Source organism: Heterodontus francisci, unplaced genomic scaffold, assembly GCF_036365525.1.
Source record: "Heterodontus francisci isolate sHetFra1 unplaced genomic scaffold, sHetFra1.hap1 HAP1_SCAFFOLD_43, whole genome shotgun sequence".
NCBI classification, from domain to species: domain Eukaryota; kingdom Metazoa; phylum Chordata; class Chondrichthyes; order Heterodontiformes; family Heterodontidae; genus Heterodontus; species Heterodontus francisci.
Window position 1 is genome coordinate 6,724,589 of NW_027141852.1, and position 17,611 is coordinate 6,742,199.

The 17,611-nt window shown below is 44.2% G+C and overlaps 1 non-coding gene across 1 annotated transcript; it reads right to left on the reverse strand.

Annotated features, from left to right (window-relative positions):
- Nucleotides 1–8,923: 8,923 nt before the first annotated feature.
- trnar-ucu (transfer RNA arginine (anticodon UCU)) lies at nucleotides 8,924–9,014 on the reverse strand. The gene is given in 2 exon segments: nucleotides 8,924–8,959; nucleotides 8,978–9,014. It is a non-coding gene; the product is annotated as a tRNA-Arg (tRNA).
- Between the last annotated feature and the right edge of the window lie 8,597 nt (nucleotides 9,015–17,611).

Here is a 17,611-nt window from a genome sequence, read left to right on the forward strand (position 1 = left end):
GCATCTAGTGGTAGCTGCAACCAATTGCAGTAGGTGTGGCCGAGAGAGACACAAGTGGGAAAACTGTCCCGCCAAAGAAGTTGAGTGTTTTTCCTGCAGAAAGATGGGACACTTTCAGTCAGTGTGTGGCAGTAAAATACCAGCACTCAATTTAATTAAAGGGAAATCCCCAGAGAGCAAAAACATTAATGAAGTACAGGATATCCAAAGTGTGGAAATACATTTTTTAGGTGAAATCCAGGAAATAAAGTGAGAGTTGCTGGACGACAGAAATTCTTAAATATTTTAAGATAGAGGTAGATAGATTCTTGATAAACAAGGGGGTGAAAGGTTACTGGGGGCAGGTGGGAATGTGGAGTTGAGGTTAAAATCAGATCAGCCATGATCTTATTGAATGGTGGAGCAGGCTCGAGGGGCCGAGTGGTCTACTCCTGCTCCTAATTGGTATGTTTGTATGTAAGAAAACATGTTCTGGATACAATGAGAACTATCATTTGTTTGGAAATGGATTTAAACCCCCTTTTATCAAAAGGTTATAGAGCTTTAATTTTTCTACAATTAACAGGCAAGTCCTTGTGGAGTTGAGATTGACAGAAACAATGGGCTGGATTCTATAGAGCCCTCAACGTCGAGATCTGTGGTGGGGGTGGGGTGGGGGCCGCCTGAAGATGGCCCCAGATGAGGCCCGTCACGGACCTCAACGCCGGCAGGGCCTGGCTCGATATTGCCAGCAACGGCGGGGCCTTGTGGGGGACCGCCACCGCTCGGCAACGGGACCACAAACCTGCATTAATTATTATCCCATCACTTCCTGATATCCCACTGCGATCTTCAGCCCAGTGACCGGCACTGCCGTGCCTTCGGAGCCCCATCCGGGGAAATGAGGTGCAACACTGGTGGGGAGGGAGGAGAAGGTAAGTTTCTCAGTGTGGGGGAGGGGGGGCGGAGTCAAATTAATGTCATGGGTGTCGGGGATGGTGGGAAGGGTTACAGTTTACAGTTTGTGCAGTTGGGGTCAGATGGTAAAGGTAGGTTTTAATTTAATTTAACTGTTATTGGGGGGATGGGAGAGAGGCAAAAGCAATGTATTTATTTCATTTCATTTAATCTTCCTTTAAATATTTTCCAGTAGGACTAACAGCCCTTTAAAAATGGCTGACACTCCAGGACAGTACTAAGGCAGTGCTGCACTATCAGAAATGCTGTTTTTGAGGTGAAACAGAAAACTGAGGATCCCTCTGCCCTCTCAGGTGGATGTTAAAGGTACCATGGCACTATTTCAGAGAATAGAAGGGGAATTATTTCTGGGATGCTGGTCATTGTTTAACCCTGAATCAACATCACGTAAAAACAGATTATCTCGTTTTTATCACATTGTTGCTTCTGGGAGCTTGCTGTGCGCACATTGGCCACCATGTTTCCTACATGACTACAGTGACTACACTTGGAAAGTCCTTCATTGGCTGTAAAAGGCATTGCAACGTCCTGTGGTCGTGAAATGCAAGTCTTGCTTTTTCCATTGTTATCAGTGTCATTGTGATCAAAAGATCGGATGCGTGAACACAAAGTTTAAATCAATTTTGATTAAAATAATGTAAAAGCATCTATATTCTTGCACTGTACTTAATAATCTCCATCTTCCTATCCTTACAGAGTGCAATGTCATCGACCCTGAAATTGATTCCATAATCTCACAGAATCTTAGACTCATAGAAAGTTTAAGGCACAGAAAGAGGCCACTTGGCCCTCAGACAATTTCAGCCCAGTTCTGATGAAAGGTCACAGACCACAAACGTTAACTCTGTTTCTCTCTCCTCAGATGCTGCCAGACCTGCTGAGTATTTCCACCATTTTCTGTTTTTATTTCAGATTTCCAGCATCTGCAGTATTTTGCTTCTGTGTTAATTTGAAAGTTAAAACTGACCCAACTGTCTACAATTCACACTGGGGTTTCCCATGAAATGATTCTGTATAATATTGATATAATGAATACAGATTCCGACACAGAGCTTCCTGTGGGGAATTGGGGATATGAAAACCAGCAGACTCTGCAGGAATTTCCACTGGGAGCACAAATTCACAAAATCTACCTTTCATATATCGATTCATTTTGATTGTCCTTCTGGAAAATTATTTTGAAACAATTTAAACATCAACCCACAGCTCCATGACTGGGCCAATTATGAGGTCATCCTCTGACAGGTCATGTGACAGCTGGAGCCACAAGACATCAGAACCAGATTTGTGACTGGATTAAAACCCGGAATCCTGTCACAATGGCTTTTCAAATAAAGCTGTTGCTGTTTGAAAACACAGCAGTTAAACTTTCTGCCTGACCATGAGGGGAACTAGGGAGAAATTTACAAAACTCAATCCTTCAACAAAATAGTTCAAAAATCATTCATATCGAAATCATGTGAGGATTCATCTGCAGTCGAGAAACAAGCAGAATACAGAAAGTACAGAGGAGAGCTGAAAAAGGAAATGAGATTAGCAAGAGAATGTATGAGAAAAGATTCGCAGGTCACATAACTGGGAACACTGAAGTCTTTTACCAACATATGGACAGTCAATGAAAGGGGGGATCAATTAGGAGATCCTGTGGAGACAGAGGGTGTTGCTGAGGCACTAATTAAGTATCACAAAATAAGCGGATGCTGCAAATGTCACAGTAAAGGAGGAGGAAGTGAAGAAATTGGACAGGATGAAAATAGATAAAGAGGAGACAATTACAAGGTTGGCAGCTCTCACAGTAGAAAAGTCACCCAGTTTGAATGGGTTGCATCCTGGGTTGCTGAGGGAGGTAAGGGTGTAAATATCAGAGACTCGAACCACAATCTTTCAATCCTCCTTAAATATGGGAATGTTGCCAGAGGACTGGAGGATGCAGGTAAGCTTGGGTAGTTCGATCGTAGTTTAATTTGACCATTTTTATAATGTATCCATTGTAATAACTAACAAGGCCAAGAAAGCCATTTTATAATTAACACATGACCAAAGGAGCCATTTTGTGTTCAGTACTAACGTGCCGTGCAGAGGACACCATTTGTGCTTAAACATTAGCACAACACGGGAATAAACGGTTACCGATTATAAGCTCTCACTCAATTGGTGCAGAGTATGAGCACCAGGGGTTACTTCTGACAGTTGAAGAGATCATCGTATCTCATTGGATAGCTACCACACACTCCAAGCTGGGTCTCCCCCAATCAGTTAGGTGCTGTCCTGCCACAACCTGCTTGCTTCAATGGGTGCTTGGAGCTTAGAGAGTCATCTCTCAACAGGCGGATCGATAATCAATGCACCAAGAAAAACAAGCTCAACAAAGAAGACACCAGTCCTTCGCATCACAAGCTGGAATGTAAGGACCATGTGTCCTGGCCTTACTGACACCCTTCTGCAGGTTGATGACACACACAAGACAGCTTTGATGGACAAAGAACTCACAAGGCTCAATGTGGACATTGCTGTGCTGCAAGAAACTAGACTCGTCCAAAGTGGATCCCTCAAAGAGAAACACTACACCTTCTTCTGGCAGGGGAAAGCCCAAGAGGCAACTCGTCAGCATGGAGTGGTTTTCACAGTAAAAAACACGCCACTTGAGATGAGTGAACCAGCCACAGTAGGCTCAGAGAGACTTCTTACTCTTCACTTGTCAACAAGCGTGGGCCCAGTTAATCTCATGTGCATCTATGTCCCGACACTCACCTCCACCCCAGATGTCAAGGATCAATTCTATGTGACACTTGATACTGCCATCAGTAGAATTCCCAGCACTGAGGGACTGTACCTTCTAGGAGACTTCATCACAAGCTTGGGTACTGACTACACAGCTTTGCCAATGTGCATAGAGCACCAGGGGATTGGCAAGATGAATGAAAATGGACAGAGGTTGCTGGAGTTATGCTGTCACCATGGATTCTGTGTGATGAACAGCTACTTCCAGGTCAAGCTGTGCCACAAGGTGTCCTGGAGACATCTGAGATCACGCCACTGGCACCAGCTAGACCTTATCATCACCAGTGCAAACACCCTCAGCAGTGTCCTCATCACTCACAGCTATCACAGCGCTGACTGTGACACTGAGCACTCCCTGGTGTGTAGCAAGGTCAGGCTTCAGCCAAGGAAGCTTCATCCATCCAAGAAGAACGTCGTCCTCAGATCAACTCTTGACGAACCACTGATCCAGAACGGACCCAGGAGTTCCTCAACATCCTCGATCAGGCTCTTTCAGACAACAATGCTCAAGGTCTCAGTGCGGTGTCAAAGTGGAATCATCTGTTAACAAGCAGATGGAAAGGTGAGTGGAGCATTACCTTAAATTCTACATAACGGAGAATATTGTCATTGAAGTGGCTCTCAGTGCCATTCCAGACTTCCCTGTCATGGAGGAGCTGGACAGTGACGCCACCATAGTGGAGCTCAACAAAGCCATTGACCATCTTGCCAGTGGTAATGCCCCGGGAAATGATGGTATTCCACCTGGAATCATCAAGAGTGGAAAAGCGGTTCTACTGCAGCATCTCCATGAACTTCTGTGTCTCTGTTGGAAGGAAAGATCTGCACCTCAAAACATGCGTGATGCAAACATTGTCACCTTGTACAACAATAAGGGGGAATCGCAGTGACTGCAGCAATTAGCGAGGCATCTCCTTGCTAAGTATTGTGGGGAAGGTCTTTGCTCGCATTGCTCTGACCAGATTGCAGACCCTGGCATCACACATCTATCCTGAGTCTCAGGGCAGCTTCAGAGCTGGTAGATCGACAGTCGACATGATTGTCTCACTTCGGCAGTTACAGGACAAGTACTGTGAACAGTACAGACCACTCTACATTGTCTTTACAAATGAACATACGAATTAGGAGCAGGAGTGGGCCACTCGTCCCTTCGAGCCTGCTTCACCATTCAATAAGCTCATGGCTGAACTGATTACTCCACATTTCCATCTACCTCCGATAACCTTTCACCCCCTTGCAGATAAAGAATCTATCCATCTCTCCCTTAAAAATATTCAAAGACTCTGCTTCCACCGCCTTTTGAGGAAGAAAATTCCAAAGACTCACGACCCTCTGAGGGGGAAAATTGCTCCTCATCTCTGTCTTAAATGGGTGACCCCTTATTTTTAAACAGTGACCCCTAGCTCTAGATTCTCCCACAAGGGGAAATATCCTTTCCACATCCACCCTGTCAAAACCCCTCAGGATCTTGTATGTTTCAATCATGTCGCCTCTTTCTCTTCTAAACTCTAGTGGATACGAACCTAGCCTGTCCAATCTTTCCTCGTAAGACAGCCCACCCATTCCATGTATTAGTCTAGTAAACCTTCTCTGTACTACCTCCAATGCATTTACATCCTTCCATAAATAAGGAGACCAGTACTGTACTCAGTGTTGCAGAAGAGGTCTCACCAATGCCCTGTATAGCTGAAGCATAACCTCCACTGGCGATAAATGATAACATTCTATTAGCTTTCCTAATTACGTGCTGTACCTGCAGACTAACCTTTTGCGATTCGTGCACTAGGACACCCAGATCCTTCTGCATCTCAGATCTCTGCAATCTCTCACCATTTAGATAGTATGCTTTTTTATTCTTCTGCCAAAGTGGACAATTTCCCACTTTCCCATATTATACTCCATTTGCCAGGTCTTTGCCCAGTCACTTAACCTATCTATATCCCTTTGTAGCCCCCTTATGTCCTCTTCACAACCTACTTTCCTACCTATCTTTGTCATCAGCAAATTTAGCAACCATACTTTTGGTCCCTTCATCAAAGTCATTTCGAGAATTGTAGAAGGTTGAGGCCCCAGCACAGATCCCTGTGGACCACTCGTTACTTCTTGCCAACCAGAAAATGACCCATTTATGCTGACTCTCTGTTTCCTGTCAGCTAGCCAATCCTCTATCCATGCCAATATGTTACCCCTGACACCATGAGCTTTTATTTTCTGCAATAACCTTTGATATGTCACCTTATCCTTCTGGAAATCGAAGTACAATACATCCACCGGTTCCCCTTTATCCACAGCACATGTAACTCCCTCAAAGAACTCCAATAAATTGGTTAAACATGATTTCCCTTTCACAAAACCATGTTGACTCTACCTGATTACCTTTATTTTTTCTAAACGCCCTGCTATAACATCTTCAGTAATCGCTCCTAACATTTTCCCGAAGACAGATGTTAAGCTAACTGGCCTGTCGTTTCCTGCTTTCTGTCTCCCTCCCTTTTTGAATAAATGAATTACATTCGCTACTTTCCAATCTAACAGAACCTTCCCGAAGGGAGGGAATTTTCGAAAATTAAAACCAGCGCATCAACTATCTCACTGGCCAATGCAGGACCTGGCGACTTGTCAGCCCGCAGCTCCAACAATTTGTTTAGTACCACTTCCCTGGTGATTGTAATTTTCTTGAGTTCCTCCCTCCCTTCCATTTCCTGACTTACAGCGAATACTGGGATGTTATTTGTATCCTCAATAGTGAAGACCGATGCAAAGTTTCTGTTCAATTCATCTGCCATCTCTTAATTATCCATTATTAATTCCCCAGACACACTTTCCATAGGACCAACACTCACTTTGTTAACTCTTTTCTTTTTAAAATATCTATCGAAACTCTTACTAGTTGTCTTTATATTTCTTGCTAGCTTTCTCTCGTACTCTAATTTTACCTTCCTTATCAATCTTTTAGTCATTCTTTGCTGTTTTTTTATATTCTGTCCAATCTTCTGACCTGCCTCCCATCTTTGCACAATTATAGGCTTTTTCTTTAAGTTTGATAGTATCTTTAACTGTTTTCATTAAACATGGATGGTGAGTCCCACCTTTGGAATTTTTCTTTCTGGTTGAAATGTATCTATTCTGTGTATTCTGAAATTTTCCTTAAATGTCTGCCACTGCATCTCTATTGACTTATCCCTTAACCTAATTTGCCAGTTCACTTTAGCCAGCTCTGCTTTCATGCACATATAATTGCCCTTATTTAAGTTTAAAATACTCGTTTGGGACACACTCTCCTCTCCCTCAAACTGAATGTAAAATTCAATCATATTATAATCGCTACTACTTTGGGGCACCTTAACTATGAGGTCATTAATTAATCCTATCTCGTTGCACAATGCCAGGTCTAGTATAGCCTGCTCTCAGGTTGGCTCCAGAACTTATTTTTCCAAGAAATTATCCCAAAAACATTCTATGCACTCCTCGTCTAGGCTACCTCTGCAAATCAGAATTTCCAGTCTATATGGAGATCAAAATCCCCCATAATTATTGCTGTACCTTTCTGACAAGCTGCCATTATTTCTTTTTTATACCCCATCCTACAGTGTGATTAATGTTAGGTGGCCTGTACACCACTCCCACAAGTGACTTCTTGCCTGTATTATTTCTCATCTCAACTCAAACTGCTTCTACATAGTGATCTCCTGAACTTAGGTCATCCCTCTCTATTGCGCTAATACCATCATTAATTAACAGAGTTACCCCACCACCTTTTCCAAGCTTCCTGTCCTTCCTAAATGCCATGTCCCCTCCAATATTCACATCCCAATCTATGTCGCCCTGCAGCCATGTCTCTGTAATGACTATCAGATCGTACTTATTTATTCTATTTGTGCTCTCTGTTCATCTGTTTTGTTTCGAAAGCTCCATGCATTCAGATACAGAGCACTTAGATTTGTCCTTTTATTATTTTTGTAACCTCTAGCCTTATCTGTTGATTTACTCTTAGATTTGTCTGCTCTGTCCCTTCCTGTCACACTCTCCTTATGATTTCCCATATTTATACCTTTCTCTCTTGCCTTGCCTCTCCTCCTTGATTCACCATATCTTCCCAAATTTGATCCCTTGCCCCCACTATTCAGTTTAAAACCGTCTCTACGTCCCTCGTTATGTGGCTCGCTAGAACACCGGCACCAGCACGGTTCAGGTGTAGACCGTCCCAACGGTACAGCCACCTCTTTCCCCAGTACTGGTGCCAATGCCCCACGAACCAGAACCCACTACAACCACATCAGTCTTTCAGCCGCACATTACTTTCTCTAATCTTATTTGTCCTATGCCAATTTGCACATGGCTCAGGTAATAATCCAGAGATGATTAACTTTGAGGTTCTCCTACTTAATTTGGTGCCTAGTTCCTCATACTGACTATGCAGAACCTCTATCCTTGTCCTGCCTATGTCGTTGGTACCGACATGGACCACGACAACTGGATCCTCCCCCTCCCATTGTATGTTTCACTCCAGCCCTGAGCAGACGTCCTGAATCCTGGCACCGGCAGGCAACACAGCCATCTGGACTCTTGCTCTTTGCTGCAAAGAACAGAGTCAATCCACCTTACTATACTGTCCCCACGTTCCTTTTTTCTCCCTCTTTGAGCCGCAAACACTTACTGCAGACGTGTTTGCCCTGGATCACACTGGTATCCAGGAGCTCCCACATGCTGCAGCTGTGACACATCACCTGTCCTGTCATCCTTAACGTGTTTCAATTAACTACTTAATTATTTTATTCAATTGTTTATTTTATTGTATATTTTATTAAGCTTACCACTAGTTTGTTTACTATTTTAAACATTAGGACTAAAATGGACCTTAATCACTGACCAGATACTCATCAAACATGCAGCTATTTCCAAACCAATCAACTACCTGCTTGCCTGTGATGTCACAGCTCAACAGATCCTCACCAAACAGCTCCTTCCACTGCACCGAAGCAAGAACCAAATCCTGTAAACCCACCCCAGCGGCTCTCTGTTTCCCTGCTCTCACTCTCCATTGTGATGTCACTTTTTGATTTTTTTTGCCCCAGCTCTGCTCATGCTGTGCTCCTCTCTCTCTCGCTCTGTCTCTGAATCAGTGCTTTTGACACACTTGTTAACTCTCTGTTCCGTCGTGCTCTTCTGTCTCTGGTCCAAAATCTGACTCTGGTGGGATTTGAACCCACAACCTTTGAATGCCTTTTTTATCATTATTTAGAAGTCCAACACACTATCCATTGCGCCACAGAGCCGCACATATTTTAATAAACATCACCAAGGCCTTTGATCTTGTCAGCAGAGACGGACTCTTCAAACTGCGATGGAAACTCGGCTGCCCTCCTGAACTCTTGGGCATCATCTCTTCTTTCCACGAGAACATGCACAGTTCCATCAGTTACAATGGAGCAACATCAGACACTTTCAAGATCAGCAGTGGGGTAAAGCAAGGCTGCGTGCTGGCGCCAACTCTCTGAGGAACAGAGGAACATAGGAGTAGGCCATTCAGCCCGTCGAGCCTTTTCTGCCATTCAATTCGATCATGGCTGATCATCTACCTCAACGCCCCTTTCCCATGCTATCCCCATATCCCTTGATGTCATGAGTATCAAGATTTCTAACAATTTCTGTCTTGAACATGCTCAATGATTGAACTGCCACAGCTCTCTGGGGTAGAGAATTCCAATGATTCACCACCGTCTGAGTGTAGAAATTCAACTCGATCTCAGTTTTAAATGGCCTACTCCTTATTCTGAGACTTGGTCCCCTGATTTTAGACTCACCAACCAGGGCAAACATCCTATCTACATCCACACTGTCACGCCCGATAAGAATTTTATCAGTTTCAATGAGATCACCTCTCATTCTTCGAAACTTTAAGGAATACAGGCCCAGTTTCCTCATAAGACAATCCCACCATCCCAGGGATTAGTCTGGTGACCCTCTGCTTCACTCCCTCTGTGGCAAGTATATCCTTCCTTAGATGAGGAGACCAAACTATACACAATACTCCAGCGCGGTTTCACCAAGGCTCTATACAATTGCAGCAAGACATCTTTACTCCTGTACTCATGACCCCTCGTGTGAAGGCCAACATACCATTTGCCTTCCTAATTGATTGCTGCACCTGCACAAGAGCTTTTAGTGTCTCATGAACAAGGACACCCAGGTCCCTTTGGACATCAACACTTCCCAACCTCTCACCATTTAAGAAATACTCTGTCTTTCTGTTTATTCCACCAAAGTGGAGAACTTCACACTTACTCACATTATATTCCATCTGCCATGTTCTTTCCCATTCACTTAGCCTCTCCAGGTTCCCTGGAAGCCTCTCTGCATCCTTCTCACAGCTCACACTTCACCTAGCTTTGTGTCATCTGCAAACTTGGAAATATTACATTTAATCCCGACATCCAAATCATTTATTTCGGTTGTTAACAGCTGTGGCTCCAACACTGATCCTTGCAGTACCCCAATAGTAACAGCCTGCCTTCCTGAGGAGGACCTGTTATTCCTGCTCTCAGTTTTCGGTCTGTTAACCAACTCTCAATCCATATCAGTATATTATCCCCAATTCTATGTGCTCTAATTTTGTTTACTCACCTCCTGTGTGGGACATTACCAAAGCATCCACTGGTTCTCCTTTATCTGTTCTACAGGTAACATCCTCAAAAATCTCAACGGGTTTTTTCAAACCTGTTTTCCTTTTCATAAATCTATGTTGACTCTGCCCAATCATATCATTATTTTCTAACTGTCCAGTTATCACATCCTTTATAATTGGTGTATTCGTCTCCATGCTGCTATTGTACACTTTCAGTGACTCAGATGGGGGTGTTCACCTGTATATCAGAGCTGACGACAAGCTGTTCATCTTGGCAAGACGTAGAGACTTGGACGTCGAGACTCCACTTTCCATCAAGATTGACAACCTCACTTTGGAGGTTGTCAACAGCTTCACATACCTTGGATCAGCAATCACCAGCAATCTGTCCCTTGATGCTGAAATCAGCACCAGGATTGCCAATGCTGCAGCTGTCATGTCAAAGTTGAGAAGACGGGTGTGAACCGACAGCAAACTGATCGAAAATACAAAGCTCCACGTGTACCAGGCTTGTGTTCTCAGCGCCCTCCTTTATAGTAGAGAAGCATCAACAACTTAGACAAGCCAAGAAAAGCAGCTGGTATAGGAGGGTCAGTGTCCAATTGGATAGAAAATTGGTTTAAGGACAGAAATCAGCGAGTCTTATGAAATGATTCTTTGTCAGACCGGAGGATAGTCGACAGTGGTGTTCCCCAAGGGTCAGTGCTAGAACCATTGCTTTTTTTGCTACAGATTAATGACTTGGATCTTGGAATATCGAGTAGAATATCAAAATATGCCGATGACACCAAACTTGGAGGAGTGGCAAACAGTGAGGATGATATGAACTGCCTGAAACAGGATAGTTATCGGCTAGTAGGATGGGCAGACAGGTGGCAGATGGAATTTAATAGTGACAAGTGTGAGGTGATGCATTTTAGCAGAAGGAATAGGGAGAGGCAATATATACTCAATGCTACAGTTCTGAAGAGTGTGCTGGAACAGAGGGACCTGGAGTACATGTCCTTCATTCTTTGAAGTTGGCAAGACATATTGCGAGAGTGGTTATCAAAGCATGTGGGATCTTGGGCTTTATAAATAGAGACATTGAGTACATAAGCAGGGTTGTTATGCTGAACTCTGGTTAGACCCCAATTGGAGTGTTGCATTCAGATCTGCTCACCATCTTTAGAAAGGATGTGCGGATTCTTGAGAGGATGCAGAGGATATTTACCAGAATAGTTCCAGGGATGGAGGGTTTTAGTTTCAAGGTTAGGTTAGAAAAACAGGGTTTTTTCTGCCTGTATCAAAGAAGATTGAGGGGAGAATTGATAGAGGTGTCGAAGGCTATGACAGTTTTAGATAAGTTGGCAAAGAAAAATTGTTCCCATTAATATTGGTACAAGGACTAGGGGATTCAGATTGAAGGTTTTGGACAAGAGATGCAGGGGGAATGTGCAGAAGAACTTTTTTACACAGTGATTGGTAACGATCTGTAACTTGCTGCCCCCGAGGGCGGAGGAAGTGGAGACAATTGTTGGTTACAAAAGGAATTTCGATGGGCATTTGAAGGAAATAAATTTACAGGGGTAGGGGGATCGAGCAGACGAGTGGGACTGACTGGATTGCTCCATGGAGAGATGGCCTGTACTCGATGGGGCAAATGGCCTCCTTCTATACCACAAATGACCCAATGACTCGATGAGTCTGTGTTACTCTCAGAATCAAGACAACAGAGTGACAGATTTAACACAACATTATAACATATGTTTGGTTTGACAAATTCTATAATAACTCGTCTCCACTCCTAGTATTTCTAAATCCCACACATTCACTATAATGTGAACAATTATTTCCTGTTGTGTCTCTCTCAGATTTGTAAACTTCACTATATTGGAGTGAGGTGACATCTACTGGCGGGAAGCAAGAACTGCAATCAAGCAGCAGAAACTCCACAGTCTGTCAGGGTTAAAGAAACATTGCAATATAAGGAAATAGTGAAGGGGTTTGATCGGGTTGATGGAAACATGATTCCACTTGTGGTATCGTATGAAGCAAGGGCCGGAAATATAAAATTGTCGTTAATAAAAGAAATGAGGACTTCATGAAAAATGCATTTGCTTAGAGAATGGTTATAGAGATATACAGCACTGATATAGGCCCTTTGGCCCACTGAGTCTGCACTGACCATCAACCACCCATTTATACTAATCCTATGTTAACCCAGAATTCCCTACCACATCCCCACATTTCTCCTATCGCCTTCCCTGGGGCCAATTTACAACAGTCAATTTATCTATCAACCCACAAGTCTTTCGTTGTGGGAGGAAACCAGAGTACCTTGTGGAAGCCCACATAAACAACTTGCAAACTCCACACAGGCAGTATACAGAACTGAATCGGGGTCATTGAAGTTGTGAAGCTGCAGTGCTCAACACTGCACCACCCTTAGAATGTGGATAGAGCAAAAAGTGAGATTGGATGGACAGAAGCAGTCTGAAAAGATGGCTCAAACAAAAGGTGAAAACCCTGAAATGTTAACTCTGTTTCTCTCTCCACAGATGCTGTCAGAGGTGCTGAGTATTTCCAGCACTTTCTGTTTTTATTTCAGCTTTGTAGGATATTGTTTTGATCTGAAAAAAATGCATGATCGGCTGTGGGTGCCAGTGAAATTCCACAGGAGCGAATAAAAGCCATGCTAACGGTGGCTTCTTGGTCTAGGGGTATGATTCTCACTTTGGGTATATAAGTGATTAATATATCAGAGGTCCTGGGTTCAAATCCCCGACGAGCCCTTCTCTGTTGCCATTTTTAGTTTAAGGTCATCGATTGCTTTCAGCCTTCCAGAAAGCGGAATCGATTTCCAAACTGAGCCTGCTTGAGGACCGGGGAACTGGATTCAAAGAGCTTGTCGACAAAATTGAAATGAACAAAATATACAGATTGTTAGGTGGGAATATAAGGTTGCAACAGTAACAAAAGGCCTGCTCGTGTCAGCAAATGAAACCCGACCCAAGCCTGACAGCACCACATCCGACCTGGTCCGAGTCCTTTCATTTTTTTCCCGTGCCCGAACTGACCACCAGAATGTTCAGTTAAACTTGCTTCTGTTTTTCACTTTTTAAGCTTGTGCAGGTAAGGCAACAAAAACTGTAACTGGACTTGAAAGGTTGTTTAAATGTACATTAAGATTAGAGCTACGTACCGGAGGTGATGAGCTGAAGATTGTTACCATAGAAGTTAGTGATTGTTCGGTCACTGGTTAAAGAGAAACTCATGGAGTTGTGCCCAGACAGGTTGTCCCACACTGTATTGATTAAAATATTGCCCGAAGGCTGGAAAATATCATTATACATTCCCTAGACTCCTGCTTTACAGGTTGAAATATTTTCTGCAAGTTTATCCAGAGAGCAGCTGAGATGCAGAGACCAGGAAGGTCTTGAGTGATTAATTATTATAAAATATACATTCTTATATTAAAGAGATTGTGCTCTACCTTCGATGGAATCGCTCACTGCAGACTAGTGCGGAGTGTTTCCCGCCTTGACGTCCTGGCTGTCACTGGATCTAGAGTCCAGGCCTCTGGATTACTGGTCCAGTAATCTTTGAAATTTCTCCCTTGATCTAATATTTTAATCTGGTAAGTCAGATTTTACAAAAAAAAATTAAATGATTTAAGACTGCTTCATGTTCAGCAGTGCCAAATGAATAAAGAAATTCAAATATATTCAAAATTATATATCAACTATTAAATACTAATGCCCAGCTTTGAATACAAAAAAATGCCTCTAATTGTGTTCTGGTCTGGAATGGAATTCTTCAGTGTTTCTGTTTAGCTTGGATTGACTCATCAATTTTCTTGTTTTTCACTTTGTCGATGCCTTTGAATAATTGTGGATCCTTCTTCAGGGTGTCTTCTTTCACCAGGTAGTTCTGACCTCTGATGATGTTGATCGTAATCAGCTTCAATTTGTTGATAGTTTTGGAAGTGAGCAGATTTCCTTTGCTTGAGTTTACAACATGGAACTTAGTCTGACGTGTGGACCCATGGGAGGATTTGAAAGCTGCCCTTGCATTGGAGCATACAGTTGCATCCATCCAAACAGAGGTACAGTAGAAGTGACATATTCAGTTCAGTCTGTCGATCATGGGACTTTTAATCTTAAGGTTGTGAGTTTGAGCGCCATTTAGTTTTTCCATTTTTTAGGCTTCATTAGCAGAGAGTACAAGGAGTGTTTGAAATGAAATTCAACAACAGTATGAGAAACGCTCTCTTTCATTCGGGACTCTCGCGAGCGAGGAGTGAACAGCTGGGAAGTCAATTTCATCGGGAGTTTCGGTGGAGCAGGGACTGCTGGGTAAGTAGAAACCTATATATTTGGGCTGTGTAAATTCTCTTAGCTTTTCGTTGTGCAGCTTTTCCAGGAGCACAGGCATTGCGAGCGAGGAGTGAACAGCTGGGAAGTCAATTTCATCGGGAGTTTCGGTGGAGCAGGGACTGCTGGGTAAGTAGAAACCTATATATTTGGGCTGTGTAAATTCTCTTACCTTTTCGTTGTGCAGCTTTTCCAGGAGCACAGGCATTGCGAGCGAGGAGTGAACAGCTGGGAAGTCAATTTCATCGGGAGTTTCGGTGGAGCAGGGACTGCTGGGTAAGTAGAAACCTACATATTTGGGCTGTGTAAATTCTCTTACCTTTTCGTTGTGCAGCTTTTCCAGGAGCACAGGCATTGCGAGCGAAGAGTGAACAGCTGGGAAGTCAATTTCATCGGGAGTTTCGGTGGAGCAGGGACTGCTGGGTAAGTAGAAACCTATATATTTGAGCTGTTTCTGAACCCGAGACACTACTCTTGTAGTGTCTCCCACCCGCCCTCCTCCTCTTACCAAAAAAAAGGACTCGGTTGTGTGTAGGTAAGGTAAGGCTTTTTCTATTTCTCTTCTTGTTTTATCGTGTGATTGGTTAAAAACGTGGGTATTTAGAATAGTGGGAATGGAGTTTATGGCAGTTGAATGTTCCTCCTGCAGAATGTGGGAGGTAAGGGTCGCCAAGGGTGTCCCTGCTGACTGCATCTGCAGGAAGTGCACCCAGCTCCAGCTCCTCGAGGACCGCGTTAGGGAACTGGAGCTGGAGCTGGAGGAACTTCGGATCATTCGGGAGACGGAGGGGATTATTGAGAGGAGTTATCGGGAGGCAGTCACACCTCAGGTAAAAGAAGAAGGTAGATGGGTTACTGTCAGGGGAAGGAGAGGGAACCAGCAGGCAGTGCAGGGATCCCCTGTGGCCGTTTCCCTCAACAACAGGTATACCGTTTTGGATACTGTTGGGGGAGACGACTTACCAGGGGTAGGCAATGGGATACAGATCTCTGGCGCAGAGTCTGTCCCTGTTGCTCAGAAGGGAAGGGGTAAGAGGAGCAGAGCATTAGTCATTGGGGACTCCATAGTTAGGGGAACAGATAGGAGGTTTTGTGGGAACGAGAGAGACTCACGGTTGGTGTGTTGCCTCCCAGGTGCCAGGGTATGTGATGTCTCGGATCGTGTTTTTGGGATCCTCAAGGGGGAGGGGGAGCAGCCCCAAGTCGTGGTACACATAGGCACCAACGACATAGGTAGGAAGACAGATGGGGATTTAAGGCAGAAATTCAGGGAGCTAGGGTCGAAGCTCAGAGCGAGAACAAACAGAGTTGTTATCTCTGGGTTGTTGCCCGTGCCACGTGCTAGCGAAGTGAGGAATAGGGAGAGAGAGGAGTTGAACACGTGGCTGCAGGGATGGTGTAGGAGGGAGGGTTTTGGTTTCCTGGATAATTGGGGCTCTTTCTGGGGTAGGTGGGACCTCTAAAAACAGGATGGTCTTCACCTGAACCAGAGGGGTACCAATATCCTGGGGGGGGGGGGGGGAGATTTGCTCGTGCTCTTCGGGGGAGTTTAAACTAATTCAGCAGGGGGATGGGAACCTAAATTGTAGTTCCAGTGTGCAGGATTTTGAGAGTAGTGAGGGCAGAGATAAGGTTATAAGGACACAAGAGGGCACTGGCAAGCAAGAGCTTGGTTTAAAAGGTGTCTTCTTCAACGCCAGGAGCATCCGGAATAAGGTGGGTGAGTTTGCAGCATGGGTTGCTACCTGGGATCTCGATGTAGTGGCCATTTCAGAGACATGGGTAGAGCAGGGACTGGAATGGATGTTGCGGGTTCCGGGATTTAGATGTTTCACTAAGAACAGAGAAGAGGGTAAAAGAGGGGGGGGGGGGGTGTGGCATTGTTAATCAAGGAAAGTATTACCGCGGCAGAAAGGACGTTTGAGGACTCGTCTACAGAGGTAGTCTGGGCCGAGGTTAGAAACAGGAGAGGTGAGGTCACCCTGTTGGGAGTTTTCTATAGACCTCCAAATAGTTCCGGAGATGTAGAGGAAAGGATAGCAAAGATGATTCTTGACAGGAGCGAGAGTAACAGGGTAGTGGTTATGGGGGACTTTAACTTTCCAAATATTGACTGGAAGTACTATAGTTCGAGTACTTTCGATGGGTCTGTTTTTGTCTAGTGTGTGCAGGAGGGTTTTCTGACACAGTATGTAGACAGGCCAACCAGGGGCGATGCCACATGGATTTGGTACTGGGTAATGAACCCGGCCAGGTGTTAGATTTAGAAGTTGGTGAGCACTTTGGTGATTGTGATCACAATTCGGTTAGGTTTACCTTAGCGATGGGCAGGGACAGGCATATACAGCAGGGCAAGAATTATAGCTGGGGGAAAGGAAATTATGATGCGATTAGGCAAGATTTAGGATGCGTAGGATGGGGAAGGAAACTGCAGGGGATGGGCACAATCGAAGTGTGGAGCTTATTCAAGGAGCAGCTACTGCGTGTCCTTGATAAGGATGTACCTGTCAGGCAGGGAGGAAGTTGTCGAGCGAGGGAGCCGTGGTTTACTAAAGAAGTTGAAGAGCTTGTCAAGAGGAAGAAGAAGGCTTATGTTAGGATGAGACGTGAAGGCTCAGTTAGGGCGCTTGAGAGTTACAAGCTAGCCAGGAAGGATCTAAAGGGAGATAGAAGAAGAGCAAGGAGAGGACACGAGAAGTCATTGGTGGATAGGATCACAGAAAACCCTAAGGCTTTCTATCGGTATATCAGGAATAAAAGAATGACTAGAGATAGGTTAGGGCCAAACAAGGATAGTAGTGGGAAGTTGTGTCTGGAATCGGAGGAGATAGGGGAAGTGCTAAATGAATATTTTTCGTCAGTATTTACAGTGGAGAAAGAAAATGTTGTCGAG